General features: G+C 39.1%; 1 protein-coding gene across 1 annotated transcript in view; it reads left to right on the top strand.

Moving 5' to 3' along the window:
- Window positions 1-14,344, top strand: part of LOC129816403 (inactive dipeptidyl peptidase 10-like) — a 334,081-nt gene that overhangs the window by 171,230 nt on the left and 148,507 nt on the right. The gene's annotated exons all lie outside the window — the stretch shown is intronic.

Genomic DNA, 14,344 nt, shown 5'->3' with positions numbered 1-14,344 from the left:
CAATTTGACACATTTGGGCAAACTCGTGAAGGACACCTGGCAGACTTACATTAATATGTAAGTATACACAATGTTATCATGTATGTCTCAGTCTGCCAAATATCAAAGTTGAAAACACTATGTTAAATAGTGGGGGGTTGTTGATAACAGACAAAGAGCTGTGAGTGGTTCACCAATCAGGGCATTGATGGGCTTGGCAACAGTAACAAGGGGTGATGTGTAATGAAAAACTAGGATTATTGAGTATAACTTTTTTTGAGGGGACGACGTTTCTTTGCGACCATCAGATGATGTCCCCGGGAACTAGACAATAACCTACAGGGGACCATGACAGAACGTTCTAAGAGTGTCTGATAAACGTCCTTGAGATAAACGTCCCTGGAACAAGTAAACTGGAAAGTAGACGAAACCTTCAGGGGACCATGACACAACATCCCAAGAACATCCTCGGGACAAACCGGGAACTAGACAAAGCCTCTAGGGGACCTTTTTAATATTATATATATATATATATTTTTACATTTTAGTCATGTATCCAGAGCGACTTACAGCAGCAATTACGGTTAAGTGCCTTGCTCAAGGGCACATTGACAGATTTTTCACCTAGTCATCTCTGTATTCGTACCAGCAACCTTTCAGTTACTGGCCCAATGCTCTTAACATCTCAAGAATGTCCTAAAAACGTCTTCTAGGTCTGTCCCGGGACAAACCAGGAGCTAAACAAATCCTCCAGGGGACCATTAGGCGACCATTTCGTGAAGTTCCAGGGACGTCCTAACAATTCTTTTTAGTTTGCACGTTTCACTCAAACGCTACAGTGAGTTTGATGTAGCTGTGTGTCTCTAGATGGCATAGTCAATTGTACAATTGCACAGGCCCCACTGGGCACACACTGGTTGAATCAAACTTGTTTCCACGTCATCAATAGAATTACGTTGAACCACCAAACAATGTAACATTTACATGACAAACTGACGACGTAAGCGTTCGTACTGGTTTCGTACTATATAGTACGTAAAATAATCTACAAAGTCAAAGTGAAAGATTAATTTTGATTAAAGTTGCTTACATTGGAATTTTGTCACATCGTGACAACTTTATGTATTTAAGGGTACCTATTCTTCACTTGTTAACCGGCATTGCAGGTATTTGGTTATGCTATATTGGTCTTGCCATTTTTGCATGAGGAAAATTTGTCCACCAAGCCTACCTGTTGACTTCTGTCCAGTCCTGGTTCACTTTCTGCAGCATCAATCTGTGTACATGGTGTGGTCTTCTAGTTCTTAAGAGAACACTTTGTAGAGTTAGATCGTACTCCTACATTCCACACTGTTCTCCTGCTTCGTGTTTATCTAATTACTCACCCATGATTCCATGCTCTCATAACTTCTCTAGGGTATGTGGGACGGCAGTGTCCCACCTCGTCAACAGCCAGTGAAACTACAGGGCGCCAAATTCAAAACAACAGAAATCCCATAATTTAAATTCCTCAAACATACAAGCATTTTGCACGATTTTAAAGCTACACTTGTAAATCCAGCCAAAGTGTCCGATTTCAAAAAGGTTTTACGACGAAAGCACACTAAACGATTATGTTAGGTATGAGCCAAGTCACAGAAAAAGACAGCCATTTTTCCAGCTAAAGAGAGCAGTAACAAAAAGCAGAAATAGAGATAAAATGAATCACTAACCTTTGATAATCTTCCTCAGATGTCACTCTTAGGACTTCATGTTACACAATATCCGGAGAAATTGCAGAGAGCCACGTCAAATAACATAAACACTCATCATAAACTTTGATGAAAGATACATGTTTTACATAGAATTAAAGATACACTTGTTCTTAATGCAACCGCTGTGTCAGATTTCAAAAAGCTTTACGGCAAAAGCACAATATTCAATAATCTGAGAACAGCGTTCAGCCACAAAAGGAAGCCATACAGTTACCCGCCAAATTGTGCTGTCAACAAAACTCATAAAAAGCATTATAAATCTCCACTTACCTTTGCTGATCTTCGTCGGAATGCACTCCCAGGACTCCCACTTCCACAAGAAATGTTTGTTTTGTTCGGTAATGATCATCATTTATGTCCAAATAGCTATTTTTGTTAGCGTGTTTGGTAAACAAATCCAAAGTCAGAAAGCACATTTACTAAAAGCAGACGAAATGTCAAAAAGTTCCGTAACAGTCAGTAGAAACATGTCAAACGATGTATTGATTCAATCTTTAGAATGTTTTTAACCTCTAACGAGCCTCTACCCCGGATCCGGGTGCACCCCCCCCCCCCCCCCCCCCACACTGATTAGCATCGCTAGCATAGCGTCACAATTAAATAGTAGCATCTAAATATCATTAAATCACAAGTCCAAGACACCTAATGAAAGATACAGATCCTGTGAATAAAGCCACCATTTCAGATTTTTTAAATGTTTTACAGGGAAGACACAATATGTAAATCTATTAGCTAAACACGTTAGCAAAAATCACCATTTTTCTTGTCCACCATTTTCTCGCAACACCAGTAGATATCACCAATTCGGCTAAACTAAGATATTGATAGCCACTAACCAAGAAAAAACCTCATCAGATGACAGTCTGATAACATATTTATGGTATAGGATAGGTTTTGTTTGAAAAATGTGCATATTTCAGGTATAATTCATAGTTTGCGATTGCAGCCAGCATCACAAATCTCACCAAAGCTCCTAGAATTACTATAGACAGCGAAGTGTATTACCAATTTACTCATCATAAAACATTTCTTAAAAATACACAGCACATAGCAATGGACAGACACAGATCTTGTGAATTCAGACAACACTTCTAAGTGTTTTACGGCGAAAACACAATAAATCGTTATATTAGCATACCACGTACGCAAACGTTACCCGAGCACTGATTCTAGCCAAAGAGAGCGATATCATATCATCGCCAAAATATATTAATTTTTTCACTAACCTTCTCAGAATTCTTCAGATGACACTCCTGTAACATCATATTACAACATACATATACAGTTTGTTCGAAAATGTGCATATTTAGCCATAAAAAAACGTGGTTATACAATGAAAATAGTAGCAAAACAAGCCAGGAAATTTTGGTCGCCATCTTTGAGTGATCTAGTTTAATCAATAGCTAATCATATACTTGACTAAAAAATACAGGGTTGACAGGAATCGAAAGACAAATTAGTTCTTAATGCAATCGCTGATTTACATTTTTTAAATTATCCTTACTTTTCAATACAGGTTGCGCCAAGCGAAGCTATACAAAACAAAATGGCGGCGTAAGCTTTAACATTTTTCGACAGAAACACGATTTATCATCATAAATTGTTCTTACTGTGAGCTGTTCTTCCATCAGAATCTTGGGCAAAGAATCCTTTCTTGGGTCTAATCTTCTTTTGGTCGAAAGATGTCCACTTGTCCGTCGAAATGCCCACTAACGTACGACCGGGACCCCGAAATGTGCCCAGCGCGTCAAAGTGCACAACAAAGCAATGCCTCAAAATCGCACTAAAAGGATATAAATTGCTATACAACGGTTCAAATTAACTACCTTATGATGCTGTTAACACCTATAACGGGTAAAAACATGACAGGAGAAATATTACTGGCTACACTAATGCTTGGAAAAAGAGCAGGGCGGTGTCCACCGCGCGTCCGGTGCAGCTGGAAAAGAGTTCCTACCTACACGTTTTTTTGTTTTATAGTGGCTGTGATTGCGCAATCGATACCATTCAAAGCGTCATCACATAAAGGCATCCAGGGGAAGACGTAAGCAGTGTCTGTATCCTCATAGCATTCACAGTGGCCTTTAAACTGACTCCAGATCAGGGGCCAAAATGTGTGAAATCTGACTCCATGTCAGGGAAATTGCTGTAGAATGAGTTCTGTTCCACTCAGAGACAAAATTCCAACGGCTATAGAAACTAGAGAGTGTTTTCTATCCAATAATAGTAATAATATGCATATTGTACGATAAAGAATTGAGTAGGAAGCCGTTTAATCTGTAATGCAAATTATGCTAATGAGTAAACAGCACCCCCTATAGTCGCAAGAAGTTAACATAAATCTTCAAAAATGTTCCAACCGGAGAATTACATTGACTTCAGATGTGCGATGGAACAGAGCTCCCTCATTTGAACACGCATGGTCAGAGCATGGTCAGGTCATGGTAGACCTGACTATTTCCTGTCTCCTTCAGCCCATCTTCACAGTAGAGGCATCAGACAAGGTTCTACAGACTGTTGACATCCAGTGGAAGCTGTAGGAAGTGCAAACTCATCCATATCCCACTGTGTATTCAATAGGGACTGGGTTGAAAATCGACCAACCTCAGATTTTTCACTTCCTGTTTGGATTTTTTCTCAGGTTTTTGCCTGCCTTATGAGTTATGTTATACTCACAGACATCATTCAAACAGTTTTAGAAACTTCAGAGTGTTTTCTATCCAATACTAATAATACTATGCATATATTAGCAACTGGGACTGAGGAGCAGGCAGTTTACTATGGGCACCATTTCATCCAAGCTACTCAATACTGCCCCTGCAGCCATAAGAAGTTAATTAAGGATTGGCGTTCCGTCAACGGGACAGTTGTAAATCGTGCAGTCCGTTATATCAAAATCACAGATTTTAGAGTAACAACAAATGTCGGTACATAGAAGTGTCTTACATCAGCTGAAGGCTTAAATTCCTGTTCATATAACTGCACTGTCCAGTTTACAGTAGCTATTACTGCGAAAAAATGCCATAATATTGTTTGAGGAGAGCTCCTAACAACAAAACACTTTTTTCAACGCAATAGGTTTTATAAATTCACCTCTGAAGGTGAAATGTGTACTTACATTCTGAAATCTTGCTCTGGTTTATCATCCAAAGGGTCCCAGAGATAACATGAAGTGTCATTTTGTTAGATAAAATCCTTTTTCATATCCTAAAAAGGTCCATATAGCACGCACGATCAACTTTGTATTTCACTCGTTCAATTTGCAAAGAAAGGAATCTGTGAAAATGAGTCAAATCACGTTTGTATCTATTCCTCAGAGATCCTAGAAGATAACAAGACTTCACAATTTCATTAGGGGTGTAGTATATCCTATAGGACACCATATTTGGTCAGAGAGCGACGCCTTCATGCCGCGCCGATGACGCGGGCGGCAATCACTTGAACAACTGTAGCTTTGTCAAATAAGCACCATTCAGGGTCAAACAAAGCTAGCTAGATAGCCAATGAGCTGGGCTTTACACTATTATCTGGAAACCATATATATATCGTAAAATGTAGCTTCTAACCTTGTACGACAGCATGCCCTTTCATTTTGGACAAACATTTTAAGGATATTCAGAGTATTGAAGTTATGAAAACTGGTTGTTTTGCAAATGTTGGACTTATAATAAGGCTACTAATACTTGGAAAGTATTAGATTTGACAATATTCTTGCAGAAAAATGGAATATGAATGCAAATGTCTTCTTCACAATTTGTCTAAATGTACCTGGGAACTTCACACTAAAAGTATTGTTGTTCACTCATTTGTCAAGTTATCCATCTGAAACTTTGCACATACACTGCTTCTCTCTTGTGGACACTATCGGAATTACAACCAGAGTGATGGCTATAACTATGACCTTTCTCTTGCATTTTCAAAGAGGATGGTAGTAAAATAATGGTTGGTTTTCTCTTTAAAGTTTCTTCTACCAGATCTATTGTGTTATATTCTCCTACATTCAATTCACATTTCCACAAACTTCAAAGTGTTTCCTTTCAAATGGTACCAAGAATTTGCAAATCCTTGCTTCAAGGCCTGAGCTAGAGGCAGTTAGATTTGGGTATGACATTTAGGCGAAAATTGGGGGCTATCCCTAAGAAGTTTTTTAACCCATAGGAAGTCCCACCCAATTGACTTCTTCAAAATGGTGAAAGTCCTCAATGGCACTGCCCGTGATAAAACGGGCTTTTGGGCACGAGAGTCCTCAGTCTGTCTCTATGATCAACCCCTGTCCCTTATCCATATAGAAATAAATGCTGCTGATACAGCTCACCAGTCAATAAATGTTTTCTAGTTGATGGCATAGCAACATGCAAGAAAAAGCACATAGCATAAATAGCTTAAATAAATATTAATAAAAAAGTTCAAACAGGCAAATATACAGTATCAGTTAAATGTTTGGACACACCTACTCATTCCAGGGTTTTTCTTTATTTTCACTATTTTCTACATTGTAGAATAATAGTGAAGACATCAAAACCATGTGTAGTTCCCACCGTGAAGCATAGAGGGGGAGGTTTGATGGTGACACTGTCAGTTATTTATTTAGATTTCAAGGCACACTTAACCAGCATGGATATCACAGCATTCTGCAGTGATATGCCATCCCATCTGGTTTGCACTTAGTGGGACTATCATTTGTCTTTCAACAGGACAGTAAAGGCTATTTGACCGAGAAGGAGATTGATGAAGTGCTGCATCAGATGACCTGGCCTACACAATCATCCAACCTCAACCCAAATTGAGATGGTTTGGCATGAGTTGGACTGCAGAGTGAAGGAAAAGCATCCAACAAGTGCTCAGCATATGTGGAAACACCTTCAAGTCTGTTGAAAAACGTTATAGGTGAAGCTGGTTGAGAGAATGCCAGAGTGTGCAAACCTGTCATCAAGGCAAAGGGTGGCTACTTTGAAGAACCTAAATTCTTAAATATATTTTGATTTGTTTAACACTTTTTTAGTTACTACATGATTCCATATGTGTTATTTCATAGTTTGATGTCTTCACTATTATTCTACAATGTACAAATAAAGAAAAACCCTTGAAATAAAAAATGATTAGATGTGTCCAAACTTTTGACTGCTACTGAAAATGCCAGATATATTTTCTCTTATTTTACATTTCCTCATCACCGACTTTGCACACACCCGGATTGGCCCACCTATAAGGCTGAGATAGCGAGCCAGCAATGCAGGGTTTGGAGGTGTTTTGGCAGAAACAATAGAGCTGAGTGACGTTTGTCATACAAGGCACATCTTTATGCACCTTGGCCATTGAGCAAGTCGACTGATGTCGATTGGTAAGCCTAATTGATATATTCCAAGGCCTATTTTCAAAACGTTTGTATAATTATGGGAGCAAAGGGCGACCTGAGGATACAACTCAGTCAGTTACACGAAGAGATTTAAAAAATGTACTGTGTCAATACATTAGCAATATTTAGGAAGCCTGAATTTTTTTTGCTGAAATCCAAGCATCAGCCCCTATTGAGGGCAAATTTTCAAGACAAGACATGTTCAGTTAAATAAACAAACAATACCTTGTGGTGTCTCATGTATTAATTGGGGCCCAGTGTTTTGTAAACCACACTGCTTTCTCCTTCTGAAATGAAACACACAACTGTTTAATACTGTAGGCCTGTATTACAGTGGCTTGCAAAAAATATTCACCCCCTTGGCATTATTTTGTTGCCTTACAACCTAGAATTAAAATATATGTTTTGGGGGTTTATATCATTTGATTGGCACAACAAGCCTACCACTTTGAAGATGCAAAATATTTTTTATAGTGAAATAAACAAGAAATAAGACAAAAAACTAACTATTCACCCCCCCAAAGTCAATACTTTGTAGAGCCAACTTTTGCATTAATTATAGCTGCAAGTCTCTTGAGGTATGTCTCTATAAGCTTGGCACATCTAGCCACTGGAATTTTTGCCCATTCTTCAAGGCAAAACTGCTCCAGCTCCTTCAAGTTGTTTGGGTTCCGCTGGTGTACAGCAATCTTTAAGTCATACAACATATTCTCAATTGGATTGAGGTCTGGGCTTTGACTAGGCCATTCCAAGATATTTAAATGTTTCCCCTTAAACCACTCGGTGGTTGCTTTAGCAGGATGCTTAGGGTCATTGAGCTGCTGGAAGGTGAACCTCCGTCCCAGCTTCAAATCTCTGGATGACTGAAACAGGTTTCCTCAAGAATGTCCATGTATTTAGCGACATCCATCATTCCTTCAATTCTTACCAGTTTCCCAGTCCCTGCCGATGAAAAACATCCCTACAGCATGATGCTGCCACCCCCATGCTTCACTGTGGGGATGCTGTTCTCGGGGTGATAAAATGTGTTGGGTTTGCGCCAGACATAGCATTTTCCTTGATGGCCAAAAAGCTCAATTTTAGTTTCATCTGACCAGAGTTCCTTCCTCTACATGTTTGGGGAGTCTCCCACATGCCTTTTGGCAAACACCAAACATGTTTGATTTTTTTTCTTCCTTTAAGCAATGGCTTTTTTTCTGGCCACTTCCGTAAAGCCCAGCTCTGTGTACGGCTTAAAATGGTCCTATGGACAAATACTCCAATCTCCACTGTGGAGCTTTGCAGCTACTTCAGGGTTATCTTTGGTCTCTATGTTGCCTCTTTGATTAATGCCCTCCTTGCCTGGTACATGAGTTTTGGTGGGCGGACCTCTCTTGGCAGGTTTGTTGTGGTGCCATATTCTTTCAATTTATTAATAATGGTTTTAATTGGTGCTCCGTAGGATGTTCATATTTTCAGATATTTTTTTATAACGCAACCCTGATCTGTACTTTTCCACAACTTTGTCTCAGACCTGTTTCGAGAGCTCCTTAGTCTTCATGGTGCCGCTTGCTTGGTGGTGCCCCTTGCTTAGTGGTGTTGCAGACTCTGGAGCCTTTCAGAACAGGTGTATATATACAGAGATCATGTGACAGATCATGTGACACTTAGATTGCACACAGGTGGACTTTATTTAACTAATTATGTGACTTCTGAAGGTAATTGTTTGCACCAGATCTTATTTAGGGGCTTCCTAGCAAAGGAGCTGAATACATATGCACGCACCACTTTTCAGTTTATTTTTTCTGTTAAGTAATTTTTTTCATTTCACTTCACCAATTTGGACTATTTCTTGTATGTCCATTACATGAAATCCAAATAAAATCCATTCAAATTACAGGTTTGGCAACTAAATAGGAAAAACGCCAAAGGGGATGAATAATTTTGCAGGGCACTGTACATTCTTCTATAGTCAATTAATTAATGAATCCACTAGTCAATAAATCTGAATGGCAGTGTGGCCAGTGCACTCACTCTGTGGATGATGTCTTGGGCAGTGTGAGAGATTAGCGATCCCCATTTAATGAGAAGGAGCCGTCCAAATTGGTGGAGGAGGGAGTTGAAGGGGGGTTAGCTGGGGGTTATAGGAGGAAGAGGGGAACGGACTAAACTGAGGGTTTCGGAAATTAGATAAGCTGACCTCAGCTAAATCCCTAAACGGAGTTATTGCAGTTATTAAATCAAATCACATGGTTTGTATGATGTAGTTTCTCAGTTCAGAAGGAAACATGGTTTAAGAGTGATACCGACTAAATAATAAACACTGTCTATAGTGGAAGTATCAAATAGCAAAATAACATTTTGGAGTGATTCTTAAAACCATAAAACTGCTTAATGACTGTAAAACTCTGCATGCCTTTTAACAAGCACCACACACACACACACACACACACACACACACACACACACACACACACACACACACACACACACACACACACACACACACACACACACACACACACACACACACACACACACACACACACAGGGAGAGAGACACATTCACAAAGGTTCTTCTCCACATACCTACTGTAACTGTTGTTAGTGAAATGTTAATTGGCAAATATCTTCCCATTCTTTGCAAATTCACACAGGTGTGAGTTTAAGTGAGCAACAGGGATAGTGAGCCAGAAAGAAAGGGGAGAGACTTCACAACTCACCAAGGGAAGTGTCTGTTGAATTAGGACACAAGGTTTTTTACCTGAAATAAGGGTTGTTAAAGGACAAGTTAAAAGTTATTTGCTTTACAAACTTAAATGATTAGAAGTGATTCTATTTTGTTATTATTATTTTTTAAATGTTATTTAGTTTTGCCACAATTAATTGTAAACTTAGACATACAAAGATCCACAAGACATATTGCACAACAGTCCAAACAGAAAAAGACGTGAAAAGAAAAATCATAAAAACTCGACAAACATTAATTACATCACACTTGCTCAGACCCACATGTTGCCACCATATCAGTACTTATCCATATTTGTTCAATGTTTTGTTTATTTCTCATATTGTTAATTATTTATTATCATAATCAATTGCCATTACTTTCAGTCATTGGTTGTGTCCAATGCTTGCAAGACTCTCCATATGGCTTCAGATTGTGCTATGTTGTTTTTGTCTGTAGCCAGATTATTTTTCCACATTTAAATAATAAAGCTTTTGATTCTTCCATTCTCATAACATACATTTAAAGATCAACTTCTCCTTAATGCAACCGCTGTGTCAGATTTCAAAAAGGCTTTACGGCAAAAGCACACTTTGCGATTATGTTAGGTCAGCGCCTAGCCACAGAAAACCATACAGCCATTTTCCTACCAAGGAGAGGTGTCACAAAAGTCAGAAATAGAGTTAAAATGAATCACTTATCTTTGATGATCTTCATCTGATGGCACTCCCAGGTCTACATGTTAGACAACAAATGTTCGTTTTGTTCGATAAAGTCTATCATTTATGTCCAAATACCTCCTTTTTGTTAGCGCGTTTAGTCCAGTAATCAAAATGCACAAGGAGCGAGCACAGTCTAGACGAAAAGTCTAAAAAGTTCTATTACAGTTTGTAGAAACATGTGAAACGATGTATAGAATCAATCTTTAGGATGTTTTTATCATAAGTCTTCAATAATATTCCAACCGGACAATTGGTTTGTCCGGTTGCGCTCACGGCCGCGCACGTGACTAAACTAATGGCTTTCAGCCAGACCCCTGATTCAAACGGCTCTGATTCGCTCCCCCTTCATAGTAGAAGCCTGAAACAAAGTTCTAAAGACTGTTGAAATCTAGTGGAAGCCATAGGAAGTATATATGACCCCATAGACACTGTATATTGGATAGGCAATCACTTGAAAAACTACAAACCTCAGATTTCCCACTTCCTGGTTGGATTTTTCTCAGGATTTCGCCTGCCATATGAGTTCTGTTATACTCACAGACATCATTCAAACAAACTTCAGAGTGTTTTATATCCAAATATACTAATAATATGCATATCCTAGCTTCTGGGCCTGAGTAGCAGGCAGTTTAATTTGGGCACGCTTTTCATCCAAAATTCCGAATGCTGCCCTCTACCCTAGTGAGGTTCTCTTAAAGTTGGGGTATCATTTGACTTCCAGTATTTAAGTAACAGCTTCTTCAATATAAGTGATGAAAATGATATTGTCCAAACCATTGGATATCTCATCATTCTCCTATACACCATGTCTTGAAGTATTCAAATAGACGGGTTAAAATTATGGATTTTGTTGGGGACTTTTTTATTATGTTTCAAAGTACATTTGTCTAAGACTACCAAGATTCACTCTGTGTGACCCTCCAGTTGTCACGACTTCTGCCGAAGTCGTTGCCTCTCCTTGTCCGGGCGGTGTTCGGCGGTCGACTTCACCGGCCTTCTAGCCATCATCGATCCATTTTTCATTTTCCATTGGTTTTGTCTTGTCTTCCCACACACCTGTTGTCAATCCCATTCATTACCTGTTGTGTATTTAACCCTCTGTTTCCCTTCATGTGTTTGTCAGAGATTGTTTTATGTCAAGTGTTGTTATTTGGTGAATAGGTGCGCGACGGGTCCTCGTACCCATTTTTATTTGATGTATGTATATTTCTCGTGTTTGGAGCATGTCATGGACATTTATTAAAAGTCTCCATCTACACTTCGTTTAACTCTCCTGCGCCTGACTTCCCTGCCACATATACACACGACGTTGACACCAGTAAAAGGTTATTAACTAGCACCCAGTGCAAAGTTAGTTAATGGTTAGCATTCGACAGTTAACTAACCTCATAAAATATATTGGGTAAAAATACATATTTTTGGCGTGTCTAATATATACACATGAAAATAAAAAATAATGTGCAAACAAAACCATTAGGAGCTAAAAAAAATCGAATTTAAAATAAAATAATTTTGGCCACCATTTTGTCTCATACACTTATATACAAAACTGTCCAGCTAGCCTTCATAAACACAGCAATGCAAATGTGAACGCAGCACATCAGTCATACTGTGATGTTCGTTCTCCATGGGTATAATCTGTATTCGGGACCAATATGTAATAATATGAAATCACGTTGCTGCGACATGTTGTGGAGGTAGGAAGATGACCAAATGCGGTGGTTAAGATATTACCTTAAGATTGCGTAGTCAAAATGTCATGGGAAGGTAATTACCAATAATTACCAATCCATTACATCAGGGTTGGTCGTGGTTATGTAACTTGTTTGCTGGAAAAGCTGCTTCTCATCAAACATATTCCACCAAAAATAAATAAACTCAGATTACATCAGTCAGATAAAATGTAATTGTATTTGTCACATGCTTCATAAACAACAGGTGTAGAGTAACAGTGAAATGCTTACTTACGGGCCCTTCCCAACAATGGCAGGGACCATACCAAGCGGTGATACAGCCAGTGAAGATGCTCTCAATGGTGCAGCTGTAGAACCTTTTGAAATTCTGAGAGCCCATTTTTTTTCAGCCATTGGTCATTGGTAAACGTTTTTGACAGGGTGGTATCAGTAAAAGCAGGATCTGGCTTGTTCATTTTGACAGGGTTCAGGACTTCAGCACCATGGACAGAATGCGCTTAGTAGCTGAAGAGGGTTCATGATTCAAATTGATAAATATTAACCAACCAATAGCTAGCTATACTCCATGATGTAGCATATGGTCCTTGACTTGGACTGGAGCTGTCCAGCGCCCCGTACTGGCACTTCACATTTTGGGAGAATTATGTACCTGCTCCTCTACAAAACAAAGTAGCTTATCTCTGGCCGAGATTCACACACCAAGCCGAAAAAGGTTGATCAAAGCAGAATATAGGTGGTATCTGCATTGAATAGTAATGGAGAGTGGCCATTAATTTCCTGATTCCACTTTGTTCAAGTTTATTTGCCTCTAGTCTGTGAATCTGTGCGTGACAGTAGGCTGGTCGATATTGTGCAGATCTAAAATGAGCCAACCTGAATGCACATGATGCGCTTTCCCAAGTTGTCAAATGAGGGTTTGTTTGTAAGGTCATGGAAATTTGTTTCATAATTTTAGTTAATGTAATTCATGAAGGCACACTTTTAAATATGATCAATTACTTAAAAATCTACATATCAGCCATTATCGGAATGACCCTTAAGTGCGTGTCTGTGTGTGTTGTGTATAAGAGTGCAAGTAGGCTGTTGCCTGAGGAGACAGCGCGACATTTCAGCAGCAGGAATACAATAATGACAGACAACAGACTAACTAGATAGCCAATTCAAAACATAACTTGTAGCAGTAAACCCGCTTGTTAATAATAGCTAACTAAGCATTAGTTAGTCGCCTTTCCACTGGCACTGTAGGAAGCCTAAATAAATCTGCACCGTTGGAAAACTGGGATTCCCCTCTATTAAATAGTAGACATGTAATTGCAACAATGTTAAAGCATTTCTAAGAATGGACTTACTGACAAATAGCTTGCTGAGCATAGATCGCCCCTGAAACATGAATATTTTAGCTTTATATGTATAAACATGTCTAGTTAGATACCTTGCTTTGAAGTATCCTACCTTATGCATGTGATCCCTGATTCATTGTATGAGTAATTCGTTGCCACCATATCAAGGGTGGCAACCATCCTCCAGGACAGCTACTGGGTGTGCAGGCTTTTGTTCAAGCCCTGGTCTAACCACGTTGTAGCCTAAACATCAGCTGCTCAGTGGGACCTTGATAGGCAGACTTGGGTGTTCCAGGGCCCGGATCAAAAGCCAAGCCCGCACACCCAGGAGTTCTCCAGATGGAGGATTGACCACATGTTGATGTGACCAGCGGTGCAGTTCTACTTTATGGGGGGGTTAAATGTCTAAATGGGATCAGACACAGCAGCCTTCCAGTCTCAATAATGCTTACTTTTCATGTAGGTTATAATAATAGTCATGACAATTTGGTTAAAAGTCAGAATCCTTAACAGAGAATAATCAGATGTCTCTATAGCATAATGTCATTTGTGAATGTCGGTGAACATAATATAATAGACCATCGTGGAAAAAGACAGCTCCTCCACTTCTTTTATCCCATGTCAAGCCCTGAGCCTACCATCATCAACTGTACACACATACTGGGAAAACTAGAAGAATATACAAGCTAATGCTTCGGCTATTTAACATTCTGAAATAGCAAAATATATGTAAATAATTTGCTAATTTGAGCTCTTTGGGTCGTCATTCAATTTATATTATGTCAAACACGT

Source organism: Salvelinus fontinalis, chromosome 19 (genome assembly GCF_029448725.1).
Source record: "Salvelinus fontinalis isolate EN_2023a chromosome 19, ASM2944872v1, whole genome shotgun sequence".
In the NCBI taxonomy this organism is placed as follows: domain Eukaryota; kingdom Metazoa; phylum Chordata; class Actinopteri; order Salmoniformes; family Salmonidae; genus Salvelinus; species Salvelinus fontinalis.
Note: the sequence above shows the minus strand (reverse complement) of the source record. Positions and strands in the feature narration are given on the sequence as shown.